We start from the raw sequence: 21,592 nt of genomic DNA, 5'->3' as shown, positions 1-21,592 counted from the left end.
GGCAGAAATAACGACTCAGGCAAACGGATTGCAAAAGTGATGAAAGTTTAAATAGAAAGCGGTGAATGTTACAGAAAACCCAAAGCGCAGTGACAAAGAAAGATCCCATCCCCACCTGAGGGTGCATGCAAAACCCCCAGGGCTCCTTCTTCCCCCTCCCTCTGCTGGGCTAGTCTCAGCTGGCCAGGCCTGAGACTGCCCATCCCCCTGTGGCCTTGGGCCCAGTCAGGCCCATAGCCGGGAGATCTCTCCCCCAGTTACCAAGTCTCGGAGAGGGAAGGAAAGAGGAAGTGCCAGACTCCGCACTGGATCTTATAGTGGTGCAAAGAATTATGGTAGGAAATACACAATTTCCTGTGTCCATCCCTCTGGGCTGGACTTCTGGACACAGGAAGTGAATGCACCAGGGGGGCACCCAACTCAAACTACAACACTTCCTAAACTGAGGGGCCCAGAACTGGACACAGTACTCAAGGTGCGGCCTAACCAGTGCAGTGTACAGGGGCACAATGACCTCCCTGCTCCTGCTGGCTACACTGTTCCTGATGCAGGCCAGAATGCCATCGGCCCTCTTAGCTGCCTGGGCATACTGCAGGCTCATGTTCAGTCTACCGTCGACCAGCACCCCCAGGTCCCTCTCAGCCTGACTGTTCTCCAGCCACTCTGACCCCAGCCTGTAGCTCTGCATGGGGTTGCTGTGGCCAATGTGCAGAACCCAGCACTTGGATGTGTTCAATCTCATGCCGTTGGACTCTGCCCATCTGCCCAGCCTGTCGAGGTTCCTCTGCAGAGCCTCTCTACCCTCCAGGAGATCAACTCCTGCCCCCAGCTTGGTGTCGTCAGCAAATTTACTGATGATGGAAACTACAGGCCAGTCAGCCTGACCTCAGTGCCAGGGAAAGTGACGGAGCAGATTATCCTGGTGGCAATAACTGCGCACCTGAAGGATGGCTAAGGGCTCAGGTCCAGCCAACATGGATTTAGGAAGGGCAGGTCCTGCCTCTCCAACCTGATCTCCTTCTATGATCAGGTCACCCATCTGGTGGATGTGGGGAGGCCGGTGGATGTGGCCTACCTGGACTCCAGCAAGGCCTTTGACACCGTCCCCCACAGTAAACTGATTCCTAAGCTGTCAGCTCGTGGCTTGGACCGCAACACTCTGTGCTGGGTTAGGAACTGGCTGGAGGGCCGAGCCCAGAGAGTGGTGGTGAATGGTGCCACATCCAGCTGGCAGCCAGTCACCAGTGGCATCCACCAGGGATCAGTACTGGGCCCCGTCCTCTTTAACATCTTCATTGATGATCTGGATGAGGGCATTGAGTCAGTCATCAGCAAGTTTGCAGATGACACCAAGTTAGGAGGAGATGTTGGTCAGTTAGAGGGTAGAAAGGCTCTGCAGAGGGACCTCGACTGACTGGACAGATGGACAGAGTCCATGGGATGGCATTTTACAAGTCCAAGTGCCGGGTGCTGCACTTTGGCCACAGCAACCCCATGCAGAGCTACAGGCTGGGGTCAGAGTGGCTAGAGAGCTGCCAAACAGAGATTGACCTGGGGGTACCGACTGACAGCTGCCTAAACATGAGCCAGCAGTGTGCCCAGGTGGCCAAGAGGGCCAACGGCATCCTGGCCTGTATTAGGAATAGTGTGGCCAGCAGGAGCAGGGAAGTCATTGTGCCCCTGTACTCTGCATTGGTTAGGCCACACCTTGAGTCCTGTGTCCAGTTCTGGGCCCCTCAGTTTAAGGAGGACATTAAAACACTTGAATGTGTCCAGAGAAGGGGAACAAGGCTGGTGAGATGCCTTGAGCACAAGCCCTCTGAGGAGAGGCTGAGGGAGCTGGGATTGTTTAGCTTGGAGAAGAGAAGGATCAGGGGTGACCTCATTGCCCTCTACAACTACCTGAAAGGTGGTTGTAGACAGGAAGGGGTTGGTCTCTTCTCCCAGGCAACCAGCACCAGAAGAAGGGGACACAGTCTCAAGTTGTGCCAGGGGAGGTTTAGACTAGAGGTGAGGAGAAAGTTCTTCACTGAGTGAGTCATTCGTCATTGGAATGGGCTGCCCAGGGAGGTAGTGGAGTCACCGTCCCTGGAGGTGTTCAAGAGGAGATTGGACATGGCACTTGGTGCCATTGACTAGTCATGAGGTCTGTGGTGACAGGTTGGACGCAATGATCCTCGAGGTCTCTTCCAACCTTACTGATACTGTGATACTTAGTGCAATGGCTTAGTTAATCAGATAGTATTGGGTGATAAGTTGGACTTCATGATCTCAAAGGTCTGGTTACCTGGGAGAAGAGACCAACCTCTGACTGACTACAACCCCCCTTCAGGTAGTGGTAGAGAGCAATAAGGTCACCCCTGAGTCTCCTCTTCTCACACATTAAAAACAGTTAGATTTAGACAAGAAAAATGTTAGGACTTTTAGAGGTGCGGCCTAACCAGTGCAGTGTACAGGGGCAGAATGACCTCCCTGCTCCTGCTGGCCACACTGTTCCTGATGCAGGCCAGGATGCCATTGGCCCTCTTAGCTGCCTGGGCACGCTGCAGGCTCAATTTCAGCCTGCCATCAACAAGCACCCCCAGGTCCCTCTCAACCTGGCTGCTCTCCAGCCACTCTGACCCCAGCCTGTAGCTCTGCATGGGGGTTTTGTGGCAATTGTGCAGAACCCGACACTTGGATGTGTTCAATCTCATGCCGTTGGATTCTGCCCATCTGTCCAGCCTGTCAAGGTCCGTCTGCAGAGCCTCTCTACCCTCCAGCAGATCAAGAGCATGGGGCCCAGCACTGATCCCTGGGGGACGCCACTGGTGACTGGCCGCCAGCTGGATGTGGCGCCATTCACCACCACTCTCTGGGCTCGGCCCTCCAGCCAGTTCCTAACCCAGCACAGAGTGTTGCAGTCCAAGCCACGAGCTGACAGCTTAGCCAGCAGTTTACTGTGGGGGATGGTGTCAAAGGCCTTGCTGAAGTCCAGGTAGACTACATCCACAGGCCTCCCCACATCCACCAGACGGGTCACCTGATCATCGAAGGAGATCAGGTTGGAGAGGCAGGACCTGCCCTTCCTAAATCCATGTTGGCTGGACCTGAGCCCTTGGCCATCCTTCAGGTGCGCAGTTATTGCCTCCAGGATAATCTGTTCCATCACTTTCCCTGGCACTGAGGTCAGGCTGACTGGCCTGTAGTTTCTGGGTTCCTCCATCTGACCCTTCTTGTGGATGGGCACCACATTGGCCAGTTTCCAGTCATCTGGGACCTCTCCAGTGAGCCAGGACTGGAGGAAAATGATGGAGAGCGGCTTGGCCAGCTCATCTGCCAGCTCTCTCAGCACCCTGGCATGGATCCCATCCGGTCCCATGGACTTGTGGGTGTCCAAGTGGCTCAGCAGGTCCCGAACTAATTCTTCACAGATTTCTGGGGCATCACACTGCTCCCCGACCCTATTACCCAGCTCAGGAGGCCACTCATCCTGGACTCCTACCTTGCTGTTAAACATTGAGGCAAAGAAGGCGTTCAGCACCTCAGCCTTTTCCTCATCTTCGGTCACCGTGTTCCCCTCCAGGTCCACTCAAGATGGCCTTTTCCATAATCTTGCCTGGCACTGAGTTCAGGCTGACAGGCCTATAATTCCTTGGCTCATCCAACCAACCCTTCTTGTAGATGGGCACCACACTGGCCAGCTTCCAGTCCTCTGGGACCTCTCCAGTGAGCCAGGATGGTTGAAAAATGATGAAGAGCAGCTTGGCGAGCGCGTCTGCCAGCTCTCTCAGCACCCTAGGATGCATCCCATCTGTTCCCATGGATTTGTGGGGATCCAAGCAGCTGAGCAGATCACCAACTACCCCATTCTGGAACATAGGAAAACTATGCTGCTCCCTGGCTCCTTCTGCCAGCTCTGCAGGCCAGCCGTCTAGAAGATATTCTGTCCTGCTAGTAAAAATTGAGGCAAAGAAGGTGTTCAGTAACTCTGCCTTTTTCTCATCCTTTGTTACAATGTTCCCCTCTGTGTCCATCAAGGAGTGGAGGTTGTCCTTGCCCTTCCTCTTGCTATTAAATTATTTATAGAGGGACCTTTTGTTTCCTTCACAGCAGAGGCCAGTCTAAGCTCCAAGTGTGCTTTTGCCTCCTAATTTTCTTCCTACAAGATCTAGCAACATCCTTAAACTTTTCATGGGTTATCTCACCTTTCTTCCAAAGATTATACACCCTCTTTTTTTCCCTTAGTTCTTTTAGAAGTTCATTACCCATCCAGGCTCGCCATCTGCCCCAGCGGCTCATGTTCTGGCACATTGGCACAACCTGTTCCTGCACCTTCAAGAGTTCTTCCTTGAAGTAAGCCCAGCTCTCCTGGACCCCTTTGTTTTTAAATGCTGTTTCCCAAGGAACCTTCTGAGTTAGTTCCTTGAGTAGCCTGAAGTCCGCCCTCTGGAAGTCCAGAGTGGGGGGTCTTCTTTCTGCCCCTCTTAGATTGACCGAATACTGAAAATTCAATTATTTTGTGGTCACTGGCCCCTAAACACCCTTCAACCACTACATCACCCACCAGCCCTTCCCTATTGGTGAAGAGGAGGTCAAGCATAGCCTTCCCCCTGGTAGTCTCATCAGGACTACCAATAATTTGGATTTGACTGTTAAGATTTCAGCTACAGCAACAGTTCCTGAACTTACACATGAGTATAGAAAGAATAAGGGTGATTGATTCATGCTTGTGTGAAATATAAGGAAAGCAACATGGCAGATCACCTGAGCCTTCTGATAATTGATGCTGTGTAGCTCAGAAAAGCAAGATATTATCTCTCAAGATCAATGGTAACTGATTACTACAGGTACCTTGGTATGTAAAAAAAGTAAAGAGGGACAGTATTGGAAATATAGCCAGTGGAAAAAAAATGATTTAGCAGAAAATATACACACTTGCTGTGCATTGTGACCTTTGTGCAAGTGCAGTGAAAAGGGCAATTTATTATCTTTTACTTGCATTTGGTGAAGAAATCATTTATTGACATTTAAAGCAATGGTATCAGTTTGTGACAGTTTAGCCTGTGCCTTTAAGAAAGGATAGCTGCAAAATTCTCTAGCTGAATGTTTGGGTGTGAAAAAGGAAAACAAAGATCAATTCTAAATGAATTTTATTGGTCAGATATGAGATGTACCATAACAAATATCTCTCACGTTCTTTTCTCTCACTCTGGCAGTGTGTCTCTTGATGCTCACATAGTGCTGTTCTGGACAGAGAGGGAGACCTCTTACCTGCAAACTTTGAGATAAGCATACTAGTTTTCCTCTAACAAAGCTTTTGAAAATTTCCCTAACAATTTATTCCTTTTCTCTTTTTCTCCTAATTAACTAGAGGGAATAAAAGGGAGGGGAAGAGAGGTTGGGGCAACCCGAGGTGGGATCCTCCTTGGGCGGATTTCTATGTTATATCTTTCCTGTAAATTCTTGTATAATATTGTAAATACTGTATATTTTGTATATATTCGTTGTATTTCATTATTGCTTGTAAAATACAACTTCATTCGCTTCTCCAACTGTGCCTAGCCAAGTTTTTGTTGGTGCAGGTGGATTAAACCATCACACCACTACACAGAGGGTGTGTTGCTGGGACAACACGACCCTACATGCTTCCATTTGATAGTTTTTGTATTCCATCTTCTTTCCATATTGTCATGCTAGTGATTCCTCATCAGCCATCACATAGAGATCTTCCACTGGCTGTTCAGATATATTCCAGCAGCTGCCCAGAAACCATACCTTGTTTCTCTTTGTGCAGTTGTTTATCTGTAGAATAGACTCCCTAGACTGTCTCATTATCCTCATATAAATGAACTCTCAAGGCCATATGGCTTAATTTGTAAGGCTATCTTCAATGGTGTTACTCTGTTATATTGTAATACTGCTGTATGGGAATTTTACTTAAATGGTTTATTAGTACCTCAGGTACAAAAGGAAATTACATCGGAAAACCTTTCCCAGTCTCAGTAAGATATAAATTCTGCACAGTACACATAGATAAAATGATGTTGTGGCAAGATTTTCGAAGGGAACATAAAGTTTTCTGATGTAAATACAATAAATATACCCAGAAATAAAAAAAAAATTAAGACAAGGATCAAAGAAGCTGACAAATTTCTGCACTGTATTCTTGCATCACCATGCCAGAGATATATGGGATACCAAGTTTCTTTGTAGGTTGGCTCAGCTCCAGTGTCTAATGAAGTGTACCAGGGTCTAAGGCAGTGTATCAGTGTCTAGGGGAACATACCAGTGTCTAGGGGAGCACACCAGGATTAGCTGGGTGAAAACGTATTGCTAGAAAAGTATTTCAAGGCTTAAGAAGGGAATTATATGAATCTTTGTGAATAAAGATTATACAGGGTTTTAATAAAGGCTACAGTTGTAAAAATAGTTAAAAATAATTGGAAAAGGTGTTTTTTGTTAATTACAATGATTTTTAATACAGATTAAGAAACTTTTAGGTGGCATCTGTAAGATATTCTACTTTTGCAAGGAAACATCCTGGGGCTTACCATTGATACCATCATATACATAATATGTCTTGTTAAAAATTCTTTATAGCATGCTTCGAAATTCCTTTTCTGAGATGATTTAATAGCACTACAATACAAACTCAGTCCCATAAAATTCTATAAGTGTTCATGCTAAGCCTTTTTCACTATTACTGAATACAAATATGCCTTATTAGAATGTATCTATAGAAATTATTTGTCCTTTTAAAATTGCAGCTAGACTGCTCCACACAATGATGATTTCCTGTGTACATTTAGAGTAATTGCTTGTTTGACACTAAAGAATGAATTAGCATGGCATACCTTTCACTAAAATCCCCAGTCTCTGCTGACCATCCCTAACCTTCCAGATACTGCCTGCGTAGTTCACATGGATGTATTTAACTTTACTGCAAACCATTAATGTAGGTATTGCGACCAGAAATAGAGACATGGCAATCTGAAATTTAAATATAGAATAGAATAGAATAGAATAGAATAGAATAGAATTAACCAGGTTGGAAGAGACCTTCGAGATCATCATGTCCAACCTATCATCCGACACCACCTAATCAACTAAACCATACAACCAAGCATCCTGTCAAGCCTCGCCCTGAACACCCCCAGCGTCGGCGACCCCACCACCTCCTCAGGCAGCCCATTCCAGTGGGCAATCACTCTCTCTGTGTAAAACTTCCTCCTAACCTCCAGCCTAAACCTCCCCTGGTGCAGCCTGAGACTGTGTCCTCTTGTTCTGGTACTGGTTGCCTGGGAGAAGAGACCAACTTCTGCCTGTCTACAACCCCCCTTCAGGTAGTTGTAGAGAGCAATAAGGTCTCCCCTGAGTCTCCTCTTCTCCAGACTAAGCAACCCCAGCTCCCTCAATCTCTCCTCATATGTTCTGTCTTTACAAATTGCACTTGATATAGTAACTCTGGCAAAGAAGAAAAGTCAAAACCATCTTAAGAAACTTACTTCCCTCTCCTCATGAGATAATTACAGGGAAATTTAAAAGTTAACTAAGTAGAAAATAAGCATATATGGAAGTTGGTGATTGTCAGAATAAAAATAAACATGTTTGATTTGCTCTTCATTTAAACAAATATAAAACAATATAAGTACTTAATAATTCAAAAGGTCTGGTTTCCCAGAACAGAGGAAAGTCACAAGGGTATACATATTGGAAGATAACAAAACAAGAAGAAACTCAAATGAACTTTTGAAGTATCTCCGTAACAGTATAGTTGTGTATTATTACATGTATTATTCCATTATGTTTGTAAGCTCAGAAATAGAAAAGAGAAGCAGTTGGAAGAAAGAGTCATCTAATGGAGCATCATAATCTATGTGAACAACAATAGGAATAGATAGTAATTCAGACTAGAACTAGTAGGAATCATTTGGATCTACACAATGTTTCAGCACATCATGATTTTTCTGCTTAATGAAGTAGCGAAGCAAGCAACAGACCCCACATCTCAATATCCAAAAGAATTATCAATAAACAGAAAGATGATGGTAAATTACAAGTAAATTAGATATTAAGTTTGTTATTTGTTGCAGGACTTTTGTAGCCTGATTGGATGTCCCAGTCTAGGGTTTTCATGGAAACAAGGAATTAACTGTAAAAAAGAAATCAAGTTCAGCAGCAGCAAATCAAAATTAGTTTCTTTCCTCCCAGCAGGTATACAAATAGTTATGTTATCAACATAGAGGACAGAATCATCTGTTAACTTTTTTTGGCACACATGAATGGGACATCAATAAAGATCTCTTAATAAAGCATTTGACATCACAGAGAAATGGTTCCCAACAAAAAGAATTATATTTATTTTAATTTTAATCTAGCCTATTACCTCTTCAGACCCACTGCCTCATTCTTCATCTAATTGAATGAAATCATGCATGAAATAGTATTTTATTTAGTTTAATGGTTAACAGAAGCTGAATGTCTATGTAGAGAGCATTAACTTACTTTTGAAAGACTCAGTAATGTTTAATACAGTGCAGAACTGTTCAGTATATAATCTCAATGAAGAGACCAGCATTATCACCAAATATATTCCAGAAAGCTTTTCCATAATGATAATTTTTATATAATTTAATCCTTTACAAAAAACCCTAAAACCTAAAAATAAAACTCCTAAAGATCCATATTCCTTGATTTTATTATTAAATCTTACCTCTGCTTTAAAAAATAAAATCATAGTGTTCACATTTTTCCTCACTTCAAGTTAAAGAATAGCAGCCTTTATCATCATTTGCCCAGTTGCCTCATAAGCAGATTTATTTTTCTCTGAGATGATTACTTAAATACTGCACTTACCTTACACACACTGTTATTAAGGATATCCTGTCTAAAGATACTAAAGACAATATAATCTGTATGCTTTATCATAGTCACACTTTGAATTAAAATAAAACAATATCAGCAATACCATGGTAGCTGTATAAATAAATGATTTTTACTGCAATCCACCCAGAAAAAATATATGTCAAAGGCAAACTTATCATTAAAAGGTGTTGCAGAAGCAGCTCAGCAGTATCTCCTTCAGCAACTCGTGGCACAAAGGCATGGATTAGTATGCTTTGCACTACATAAAAAACTGACTGGCTGGGCCCAAAGAGTGGTGGGAAATACAGTTAAATCTGCCTGGCACCCAGTCCCTAGCGGCACCTGCTTGTGATGGTAATCAAAATTGGGTCAAGGATTGGACTGGATGAGCACCAGAACAAGAGGACACAGTCTCAGGCTGCACCAGGGGAGGTTTAGGCAGGAGGTTAGGAGGAAGTTCTATGCAGAGAGAGTGATTGCCCATTGGAATGGGCTGCCTGGGGAGGTGGTGGAGTCACCATCATTGGAGGTGTTTAGGAGGAGGCTTGAAAGGGTGCTTGGTTGCATGGTTTAGTTGATTAGGTGGGTTGGATAACAGGTTGGATGTTATGATCTTGAAGGTCTCTGGTCTATTCTATTCTATTCTATTCTATTCTATTCTATTCTATTCTATTCTATTTCTATTTCTATTTCTATTTCTATTCTATCTTTGACTGCTTTTCCAACCAAATACGTTCTGTGATTCTGTGATCTCTCCCCACTGTATAATAATAGCGGGCATGTAACAACAGTTTTAATATCCATGAGCTTTGTTTGCTGAAATCTGTCAGGAAACGTAAAGGAAATCCAGAAAACTGGACTTTTCAATGTTAATATATATTTAAAAGAAAGTTTTCTGAACTTTAATTTACTGAAATTTTGGAACTGGTACATACTAATCTCTGCAGGATTCCATGTCTTGAAATGCCATTAGGATGTACATACATACACATGTAGCTGAACAGTTTTTGTTCTTTTGATTCTCCATATTCCTATCTAGTCTTCCACAACTGTACTCACCATGTGCCTCGCACGAATGCAGAAACCTCAGAGAGAGCACTAACAAATTATTCTGAAATAGGTTTTCTTTGTTGCAAGCTAAAGACAATTATCCTTTTTGTAATGTTTTGCTGTAAAGATATGCTGCTTTAAAGACTGGACCTTAATGCCTTTATGTGTTTTTTACTATGTTTTAAACCATGCAGTTTTACTACTGACATCCAATTTATTTCAGATACCCATACTTAGAGTACCTATGACCATATGAAATATCCTCTGTTAGATGAAACTTCCTGGCAGCACTGGGCTGAGCCCAGAGGGTGGTGCTGAATGGTGCCACATTCAGCTGGCAGCCAGTCACCAGTGGCGTCCCCCAGGGATCAGTGCTGGGCCCCGTCCTCTTTAACATCTTCATTGATGATCTGGATGAGGGCATTGAGTCAGTCATCAGCAAGTTTGCAGATGACACCAAGTTAGGAGCAGATGTTGGTCAGTTAGAGGATGGAAAGGCTCTGCAGAGGGACCTCGACAGACTGGACAGATGGTCAGAGTCTAATGGCATGGCATTTAACAAGTCCAAGTCCCGGGTGCTGCACTTTGGCCACGGCAACCCCATGCAGAGATACAGGCTGGGGTCAGAGTGGCTGGAGAGCTGCCAAACAGAGAGGGATCTGGGGGTGCTGATTGACAGCTGGCTGGACATGAGCCAGCAGTGTGCCCAGGTGGCCTAGAAGGCCAATGGTATCCTGGCCTGTATTAGGAATAGTGTGGCCAGCAGGATCAGGGAAATCATTGTGCCCCTGTGCTCTGCATTATTTAGACTGTAACTTGAGTCCTGTGTCCAGTTCTGGGCCCCTCAGTTTAAGAAGGACATTGAGACTCCTGAACATGTCCAGAGAAGGCCAATGAGGCTGGTGAGAGGCCTTGAGTACAAGCCCTATGAGGAGAGGCTGAGGGAGCTGGGATTATTTAGCCTGGAGAAGAAAAGGCTCAGGGGAGACCTTATTGCTGTCTACATCTACCTGAAGGGTAGTTGTAGCCAGAAGGCAGTTGGTCTCTTCTCCCAGGCAACCAGCACCAGAACAAGAGGACACAGTCTCAAGCTGCACCAGGGGAAGTTTAGGCTTGAGGTGAGGAGAAAGTTCTTCACAGAGAGAGTTGTTTGCATTGGAATGGGCTGCCCAGGTAGGTGGTAGAGTCACCACCCCTGGAGGTGTTCAAGAGGGGATTGGACATGGCACTTGGTGTCATTGTCTAGTAGGCACGAGGTCTTGGGTGACAGGTTGGACTTGATGATCTTTGAGGTCTTTTCCAACCTTACTGATTCTATGATTCTATGATTCTATTCCATGATCTTGCACAGGACGTGAGAAAGGCTGTACATGTTTGGAGCAACAATTAGACACCAGATTGTAAAATCTGGGCTATTTCAGATTGTAGAAAATGTTTAGATCAAGGCTACTAAATAGAATCCTTCATAGTTACATTTCAAGCATGACATATTTTCAGTAATGATTACAGATATTCTAAATACAGTAAATCTAGAACCAGTTCTACTGCAGTTCTTTTCTATAGGTATTTCATGTTAATGTGGAGTGATTTTACTTCAGTCTGAAAATGCATGAATGAAAAGAAGCTGTTTTGATCTCTTCTGTTGCTGACTGTATTTGTCCTTCCCTTCAGTTCTTTTCTCAGAAATAGACATTCAGCTCCTTTTGAAACAAAGGGGCTTATTTCTAAGATTGATACTTGACCTCTTTGAAATTATTTAAGATGCCCTAGGGCTTACTTGTTCCTTTCTTGATTTTCAGCTGCAGACAACTGAAAGATGACCTATTTAACTGTACTTTTTCTATTATTCCTACCTCTATATCTTCAGTATCTTATTGCTACAAGGAATAAGGTCTCTACAGCCTTTTAAAACAGAACACTTAGGTCTAGCTTAACCCAGCTGAGCCTTATTTGTTCTACTTAAGATTCAAGAATAGTGCAGATGGGTATGCCCACCTTTAATTTACAAATAGACCTCTAACATATAGTTCTGAATTAAATTCCAAAAGGGTATGAACCCAGGACTGAGAGCCAGATTCCAGCAAGTGTGTGCTAAAAACTGAATGCTTGATTTCAAATACATTTGAAAACGCAATATTGAGAAAAAGAATGTATGTTCTACATCTGAGGTAGTACAGGTGAGAAATAAGATTTCAGCCATAGATAGGAACATAGGAAAAGTCTTTTAAGAACAAACATATAATTGGAAATCCACAGAGGTTATTAAATAGGATTCGTGAACTGGAAACCTTTAAGAAATTTGACAAACATAACTGCTAAGGTAATGAGATGGATAAGGTGACTATTTTGTAAGTCAGTGCCACCCTTTTATGACAGTATTATATTTTAATTCATTAATTACTCCTCTGTGAGAAGTAGGTTTATACACAGTGCGTTACAGGTTGGGCAGGGATAAAGTAATTTTTCTGCTTAATCACTAGTATAGTGATTTATTTGGAAGTTAGTAAGAGAATAGTATTACTAACATATTAATATCTTCAGTTGTTGCTAAGCAGTGTTTAATACTAAGCCAAATTTTTTTCAGCTTCTGGTGCTCTGCCACCATGAAGGCTAGAGGGGCACAAGGAGTTGGGAAGGGATAGAGCCAAGACAGCTGGTTCAAAGTGGCCAAGGCAGTGTTCCATACTATATGACAGCATGTACATAACTTGGGAGAGTTGGCCAGGATGGCTGAATTGCTGCTCATAAACTGTCTGAGTGCTCAGCAGGTGGTGAGTAGTTTCGTTGTACATCACTTACCATTTTGGGGCTTTATTTCACTCTCTGTTATCTTCCTTTTCATTCAAATTATTGCTATTGTTATTAATATTATAATAGAGTATTTTTATTTTGATATTCAAGTGTTCTGATCTCAGCCAAAGAGTTTTACTTGTTTTCAATATTCATCCCCATCCCATTATGTGGACAGAAGAGGAAAAACAAAGAGCTACATGGTGCATATTTACTCTCTGGGTTTAAACTGTGGCAGTGGGGTATCTTAACATTTAAATGAGCTTTCAGTTTGGCCTTAAGAATTCAATTCAGAGACTATAGACATTTTTAGGATCTGATATTATGGACTCATAAAATAAGAACTATACTGACTCTCTTGTGAGAAATTCAGGGGTTTTTCTTGGAGAAAATTAAAAAACAACCAAACAAAAATAATAAAAGGGAAGGGAAAGGATTGATCTATAGCTCAGTCTAACTAAGCAAAGTCTTTCCATTTGCTTGCTTCTCCTTATATGCATACGACCTTGAGTGTCTTATGTACCTGACAAAGAATGACCATTTTTCATCTACCCTAACTCTTATTTCTCAAACTTATGATTGGGGCAGAGGGGGGGCATCTGTAATAAACATGAACATTTAATCAATAGCCTTGTATGAACCAAACAGTAAAGTGCAGACTGAATAATGAAGAAATACAATTCTTACTCATGTTGCATCTTTAATGAGAGCTTTACTACATGATGCAAATTACCTTGGTCCTGTGATATCACCCAAGATGTTTAAAAGTTCTACAAAATATTGATTTTGTTTTGAATGTCAGATCTTGTGCTTAGCAGCTTTTTCTATTAAAAAACAACAACACAAACAAACAAACAAAACCACCACCACAAAACCCCCAACAGATTACACTTGGAATTCTAATTAAGTTATGCTTCTCAAATGAGAAGCAGACAAACAGCAGTATAAGTATAAAATTATTGGACAATAATCATCACCATTCATATGGGCAAAACTACCACAATTTGGAGAGCTACTGAATAGCAGGTGATTGGCTTTGAATGAAAGTTTTTATAAAGTTGAATATCTATATTCTCAATATGTAATTTAGCATCTTGAAAAAGACTGGTCAAGTAGTTCAACTTGTATATTATTTTTATTTTTATTTAAGTGACTTAACAATGAAACATATTAACCTTTGGAAAAATCAAATTTCCTTTCATCTCATCTAGCTAAGAAAAACACATGCATGGAAGAAAAACTCCACAGAAACCTGCAATAATTAGACAGCAGGGAATATAGTTTTTATTCTAAACTAAGTTTTCAGCATCTTTCTGTTGCAGAAGGTGGACTATGACAAGAGCATATAGATAATAGAGCTGAATATGGAAGGAATGTCACCAAAATGAAATAGAAAAAATGAAATGAAAAAATGAAATGCTGAAAGAAAAGACTTAAGCCATATGCTATGACCAATGGGCAGCTGATACTCTTAATATATATTGCATTTTGAGCTACAGATTTCTCATCTCGCTTTTTGAATGCATTTGCTATAGAAATATTCTGAGACTGTGTGAGATATACCTGTTAAAAAATTAATTCTCATATCTGTTACTAAGATAATGAATCATTCTAACTTAGTTTTCAAATCTGTCATCATCTAAGGAAATAAGCTTCAGATTTATATTAAGGTCTATTGTGACTATTGGTTTTCTTTTGTTCTGTGTAATTTTTAATTCTTCCCAACATGCACCAAAACTGCCACCATCCCTTCACTGATATTCATAGTGATATGATACAAACAAAGAAAATGGTCTTTATCAAAACATGGATTGCTTGAAATCACTTCCTATAAGAAATTGACAAGAAACATAAGTAGCCCAATAGCCTACCTTCTATCAATAAGCAACTATGAGGTTTTCTACTTTGTTTCCAAGAATTGACCTAATGTTTCCAAATGTTGGAAAATATCTCAAAACTCAGGCTCCACAGATTAAAACAATTATTATATCCTACAACAACTCATCTGTCCCTCAGTCTGAATAGTGGAGACCAGCTTCAGGAAAGGTAATACTGCCATGGGGAAGGGATCTGAAGCAAAAACAGCCAAGGGAAAGCTCTTTGGGGGAGCTATTTTGAAGCCAGGAAAAGCACTAACCCTATGCTGGTGACTCCCACCTCCTGGGTGGGGCTGCTGAGATAGTGTGGGTGAAACTAGCACCACCCACTGATCCCCCACTGAATCCCCCATGGTTCTCATGGGGGATTTTAACTACCCAGATGTGATGAAGAAGTTATTAAATTTATTAATATAAACTATGAATTATGAAAATATTAACTTCATTAATTATCAAAATTATTAATAACTGATGAATCACTAACTTATTAACATGTTCTAGTACATGTTCGTGAAATACATTCCAGAATAGAACAGAACAGAATAGAATGGAATGGAATGGAATGGAATGGAATGGAATGGAATGGAATGGAATGGAATGGAATGGAATAGAACAGGTTGGAAGAGACCTTCAAGATCATCATGTCAAACCTCTCATCCAACACCACCTAATCAACTAAACCATGCAACCAAGCATCCTGTCAAGCCTCGCCCTGAACACCCCCAGCCACAGCGACCCCAACACCTCCTTGGGCAGCCCATTCCAATGGGTAGTCACTCTCTCTGTGTAAAACTTCCTCCTAACCTCCAGCCTAAACCTCCCCTGGTGCAGCCTGAGACTGTGTCCTCCTGTTCTGGTACTGGTTGCCTGGGAGAAGAAACTAACCTCTGCCTGACTACAACCCACTTCAGGTAGTTGTAGAGAGCAATAAGGTCACCCCTCAGTCTCCTCCTCTCCAGGCTAAGCAACCCCAGCTCCCTCAGTCTCTCCTCATAGGGCCTGTGTTCCAAGCCCCTCAACAATTTTGTTGCCACTCTCTGGACATGCTCCAGCAAGTCAACATCCTTCCTAAACTGAGGAGCCCAGAACTGGACACAGTACTCGAGGTGCGGCCTAACCAGTGCGGTGTACAGGGGCAGAATGACCTCCTTGCTCCTGCTGGCCACACTGTTCCTGATGCAGGCCAGGATGCCATTGGCCCTCTTGGCTGCCTGGGCACACTGCAGGCCTACCATCAACCAGCCTACCATCAACCAGCACCCCCAGGTCCCTCTCCACCTGACTGCTCTCCAGCCACTCTGACCCCAGCCTGTAGCTCTGCATGGGGCTGTTGTGGCAAATGTGCAGAACCCGGCACTTGGATGTGTTAAACCTCATGCTGTTGGATTCTGCCATTCTGTCCAGCCTGTTGAGATCCCTCTGCATAGAATAGAATACATAGAATAGAATACATAGAATAAACCAGGTTGGAAGAGACCTTCAAGATCATCGCATCCAACCCATCAACCAATCCAACACCACCTAAAAAACTAACCCATGGCACCAAGCACCCCATCAAGTATCCTCCTGAAAACCTCCAATGATGGTGACTACACCACCTCCCCTGGCAGCCGATTCCAATGGGCAATCACTCTTTCTGTATAGAATTTTTCCTAACATCTAGCCTAAACCTCCCCTGGCGCAGCCTGAGACTGTGTCCTCTTGTCCTGGTACTGGCTGCCTGGGAGAAGAGACCAACATCCGTCTGTCTACAACCTCCCTTCAGGTAGTTGTAGAGAGTAATAAGGTCACCCCTCAGTCTCCTCTTCTCCAGGCTAAGCAACCCCAGCTCCCTCAGCCTCTCCTCATAGGGCTTGTGTTCCAAACCCCTCACCAACTTTGTTGCTCTTCTCTGGACTCATTCCAGCAAGTCAACATCCTTCCTAAACTGAGGAGCCCAGAACTGGACACAGTACTCGAGGTGCAGCCTAACCAGTGCAGTGTACAGGGGCAGAATGACCTCCCTGCTCCTGCTGGCCACACTGTTCCTGATGCAGGCCAGGATGCCATTGGCCCTCTTAGCTGCCTGGGCACACTGCAGGCTCATGTTCAGTCGACCATCAACAAGCACCCCAAGGTCCCTCTCTGCCTGGCTGTTCTCCAGCCACTCTGACCCCAGCCTGCAGCTCTGCATGGGGTTGTTGTGGCCAATGTGCAGAACCCGGCACTTGGATGTGTTCCATCTCATGCCGTTGGACTCTGCCCATCTGCCCAGCCTGTTGAGGTCCCTCTGCAGAGTTTCTCTACCCTCCAGCAGATCAACTCCTGCCCCCAGCTTGGTGTCATCAGCAAATTTACTGATGATGGACTCGATGCCCTCGTCCAGATCATCAATAAAGATGTTAAAGAGCATGGGGCCCAGTACTGATCCCTGGGGCACACCACTAGTGACTGGCTGCCAGCTGGATGTGGCACCATTCACCACCACTCTCTGGGCTGGGCCCTCCAGCCAGTTCCTAACCCATCGCAGTGTGCTCCCATCCAAGCCATGGGCTGACATCTTGGCCAGGAGTTTGCTATGGGGAACGGTGTCAAAAGCCTTGCTGAAGTCCAGGTAGACTACATCCACAGGCCTCCCCACATCCACCGGCCTCCCCACATCCACCGGGTGGGTCACCTAATCATAGAAGGAGAACAGGTTGGTCAGGCAGGACCTGCCCTTCCTAAACCCATGCTAGCTGGGCCTGATCCCTTGGCCGTCCTCCAAGTGCTGTGTGATTGCACTCAGGATGACCTGTTCCATAATCTTTCCTGGCACTGAGGTCAGGCTGACAGGCCTGTAATTCCCTGGCTCATCCAACCGGCCCTTCTTGTGGATGGGTACCACGTTGGCCAGCTTCCAGTCATCTGGGATCTCTCCAGTGAGCCAGGACTGATGAAAAATGGTGGATAGTGGCTTGGCCAGCTCATCTGCCAGCTCTCTCAGCACCCTACGATGGATCCCATCTGGTCCCATGGACTTCTGGGGGTCCAAGCTTCTGAGGAGAGCTCCAATCACTTGCTTATGGAACACAGGGAAACTATGCAGCTCCCTGGCTCCTTCTGCCAGCTCTGCATGGCCAGCTGTCTAGTAGACGTTCTTTCCTGCTAGTAAAAATTGAGGCAAAGAAGGTGTTAAGTACCTCTGCCTTTTCCTCATCTTGTGATACAACATTTCCCTCCATGTCCACCAAGGAGTGGAGGTTGTCCCTGCCCTTCCTCTTGCTATTAATATATTTATAGAAGGACTTTTTGTTGTCCTTCACAGCAGAGGCCAGTTTAAGCTCCAAATGTGCTTTTGCCTCCCTAATTTTCTTCCTACATGGCCTAGCGACCTCTTTAAACATTCCATATGTTGCCTCCCCTTTCTTCCAAAGGTGATACACCCTCTTTTTTTCCCTTAGTTCTATTAAAATTTCATTACCCAACCAGGCTGGCCATCTGCCCCGGCGGCTCCTCTTCCGGCACATTGGCACAGCCTGCTCCTGCACCTTCATCATTTCTTTCTTGAAGCTGTTCTAGCCCTCCTGGAACTCTTTATTTTTAAGGGCTTTCTCCCAAGGAACCCTCTGAATTATTTCCTTGAGCAACCTGAAGTCTGCCCTCCAGAATTTCAGAGTGGAGGTCTTCTTGCTGCCCCTCTTCGTTTGACCAAATACCGAAAATTCAATTATCTCGTGGTCGTTGGCCCCTAAACAGCCTCCGACCACCACATCACCCACCAGCCCTTCCCTGTTGGTGAAGAGGAGGTCAAGCATAGCCTCTCTACCCTCCAGCAGATCAACTCCTGCCCCCAGCTTGGTGTCATCTGCAAATTTACTGATGATGGACTCAATGCCCTCATCCAGGTGGCTTAGTGTTATGATTAGAACTTAATTGAACTATTTACAGAACTATTTATATAATGAAGGGTGCAGTTCTGCTGCTTGGACACTAGATGGTGACTCGGCAGGATGTGGGTGGCTTCTGGCTATATACAGTGCTACTATAATATTTCTATGCATCAGAGGTTACTCTGCTAGACGGAGATACTTTGAACTGAGTGCTGGTAGATGGAAAGCACGTGGCAGATACTCTGTTGTTTGTAGCAAGGTGGAGTTCTGGCAGACTACTGTCACTGGACTGGTTCCTAGATGATTTGGATGGCGGCATTGAGTTGCTGTCACCAAGTGTCACGTTGTCCATCGAAAACATGAAGAGCTTGCGCCGCAGAAGAGTGAACTCTGCATCGCTGGAAGGTTCCATTAGATGAGAGAAGAAGAACTGGACTGGACTGATACTTGAGCCTGAATGAGAGACTGTTTGGGTAGACACCCAGATGAAGATATGGACTTTGCCGGACATGTCATCAGAAGATTTCTGATTTGAATTATATGTTGGGGTGCAGGGATTATGGTATGAAGTAAGGGCTGGCCCTGTAGTAGTTTGGGCTCGGTCCCCTCTGCTGCGGGGGTGTTCCCTGTGTCCAGAAGTCCAGCCCAGTGGGTGGACACAGGAAATTAGGTATTTCCTACCATGATCCCCAGCACCACTATAAAATCCACAGTGGGGTCTGGCACTTCCTCTTTCCTTCCTCTCTGCCACCCAGTAACTGGGGGAGATGTCTCCCAGCCATGGGCCTGGCCAGGCCCAAGGCCACGGTGGGGATGAGCAGTCTCAGATCTGGCCAGTTGAGACAAGCCTAGCAGTGGGGGCGTAGGAGGAGCCCTGGGGGTCTTGGGTGCACCCTCAAGTGGGGCTGGGATGTTCCTGGGTCTGTTTTGGGGTTTCTCTTGTCACTGTGCTTCTGGTTTTCTGTACACACTCACTGTTTTCTATTTAAACTTTCCATCACTTTTGCAATCTGTTTGTCTGAGTCTTATTTCTGCCCGTGGTGGGGAGGGGGTTTGCCCGAACCCATTACACATATCCAATCCTCTCTTGAACACTTCCAGGGATGGTGACTCTACCACCTCCCTGGGCAGCCCATTCCAATGACAAATGACTCGCTCAGTGAAGAACTTTCTCCTCACCTTGAGCCTAAACTTCCCCTGGTGCAGCTTGAGACTGTGTCACCTTGTTCTGGTGCTGGTTGCCTGGGAGAAGAGACCAACCCCTTCCTGGCTACAATCACCTTTCAGGTAGTTGTAGACAGCAATAAGGTCTCCCCTGAGCCTCCTCTTCTCCAGGCTCAACAATCCCAGCTCCCTCAGCCTCTCCTCATAGGGCTTGTGCTCAAGGCCTCTCCCCAGCCTTGTTGCCCTTCTCTGGACACGTTCAAGTGTCTTGATGTTCTTCTTAAACTGAGGGGCCCAGAACTGGACACAGTACTCAAGGTGCAGCCTAACTAATGCAGAGTAGAGGGGCACAATGACTTCCCTGCTCCTGCTGGCCACACTATTCCTAATGCAGGCCAGGATGCCGTTGGCCTTCATGGTGTGACCGTTTGAGGCTGTGCCTTTAAGAAAGAGACAGTGTTGGGAACACTCTGGCTGAATGTTTTTGTATCAAAATGAAAACACTCTGATATTCTAAATGAATTGCATTCATAGATGGGCAGAATGCAACTTTAAATTTTAGGGCAGTTGGAATTTTTTGGAGTTTCAGCCTGTTCTGCCCTTCCAGCCTGTTCTGCTTCTCAGCAAACAAGCTGGAGCTGACCTTGAGATAAGCAAAACTAATGCCTGCATGTGCTTTTTTGAAGCCTAATAACATCTCTTTTCCTTAATAACTGCCTTTCTTTCTCTCTCTAAATTCTTTTTTGGGAAAAAAAGGGAGGTAGGGGAGCAGAGAGGGGGTTATAGGGAGGGAAACCCTCCTCAAGGAGGGAATTTTGTTGTGTTATTTTTCTTTGCTGCATATTTCTGTATATATATTGTGAAATACTGTATATATACTGTTTTATATATAACCTGCATTCCATATATGCTTGTAAATATAGTTTGCTTCTCTGAATGAATTAGCTGTGGTTTCTTTCTCTGTGGGGGAGGGACAGCTAGGCCCTCTCTCAACCTGTACACCTGTCCACCTGGGCACACTGCTGGCTCATGTTTAGGTAGCTCTCAATCAGCACTCTCTGGTCCCTCTGTTTGGCAGCTCTCCAGCCACTCTGACCCCAGCCTGTAGCTCTGCATGGGGTTGCTGTGGCCAACGTGCAGCACCGAGCACTTGGACTTGTTAAATGCCATCCCACTGGATGCTACCCATCTGTCCAGTCAATCGAGGTCCCTCTGCAGAGCCCTTCAACCCTTGAACTGACCAACATTTGCTCCTAACTTGGTGTCATCTGCAAATTTGCTGATGACTGACTCAATCCCCTCATCCAGATCATCAATGAAGATATTAAAGAGGATGGAGCCCAGCACTGATCCCTGGGGGACACCACTGGTGACTGGCTACCAGCTGGATGTGGCACCATTCACCACCACTCTCTGGGCTCGGCCCTCCAGCCAGTTCCTAACCCAGCACAGAGTGTTGCCGTCCAAGCCACGAGCTGACAGCCTAGCTGTCAGTTTGCTGTGGGGGATGGTGTCAAAGGCCTTGCTGAAGTCCAAGCAGACTACATCCACAGGCCTCCCCATGTCCACCAGACGGGTCACCTGATCATAGAAGGAGATCAGGTTGGAGAGGCAGGACCTGCCCTTCCTAAATCCATGTTGGCTGGACCTGAGCCCTTGGCCATCCTTCAGGTGCACAGTTATTGCCACCAGGATAATCTGCTCCATCATTTTCTCTGGCACTGAGGTCAGGCTGACTGGCCTGTAGTTTCCAGGTTCCTCCATCCATCCCTTCTTGTGGATGGGGATCACATTGGCCAGTTTCCAGTCTTCTGGGACCTCTCCGGTGAGCCAGTACTGGAGGAAAATGATGGAGAGAGGCTTGGCCAGTTCATCTGCCAGCTCTCTCAGCACCCTAGGATGGATCCCATCCGGTCTCATGGACTTGTGAGTGTTCAAGTGGCTCAGCAGGTCCCAAACTAATTCCTCATGGATTTCTGGGGCATTAAACTGCTCCCTTACCCAATCACCCAG

Source organism: Dryobates pubescens, chromosome Z (assembly GCF_014839835.1).
Source record: "Dryobates pubescens isolate bDryPub1 chromosome Z, bDryPub1.pri, whole genome shotgun sequence".
NCBI lineage: Eukaryota > Metazoa > Chordata > Aves > Piciformes > Picidae > Dryobates > Dryobates pubescens.
Note: the sequence above shows the minus strand (reverse complement) of the source record.